General features: G+C 21.5%; 1 protein-coding gene across 1 annotated transcript in view; it reads left to right on the top strand.

The window, feature by feature from the left end:
* Window positions 1-214, top strand: part of LOC118738028 — a gene marked incomplete at its 5' end in the record, with an annotated part of 9707 nt that overhangs the window by 8342 nt on the left and 1151 nt on the right.

Genomic DNA, 214 nt, shown 5'->3' with positions numbered 1-214 from the left:
AAAAACGAATACATCGTATTAATATTTTAATCCAATATATTTAATAACTAATTATTAAAAACATATATTTTTTAGTACGAAAATATAATCAAATATATACAGTTGTCCACAAAGTAATAGGAGTGCGATATTTTGACCAGTTTTGACTATACTGCTTTTTTTGGTTTAATGTATTAATTTTTAATTACAGATTAGCTCATTTTCTAACAAAAGA

Source organism: Rhagoletis pomonella, unplaced genomic scaffold, assembly GCF_013731165.1.
Source record: "Rhagoletis pomonella isolate Grant_MI unplaced genomic scaffold, Rhpom_1.0 Rhpom_scaffold_00004, whole genome shotgun sequence".
Taxonomy (NCBI): Eukaryota; Metazoa; Arthropoda; class Insecta; order Diptera; family Tephritidae; genus Rhagoletis; species Rhagoletis pomonella.
The sequence above is the reverse complement of the archived record's forward strand: the minus strand, read 5'-3'. Positions and strand labels throughout refer to the sequence as shown.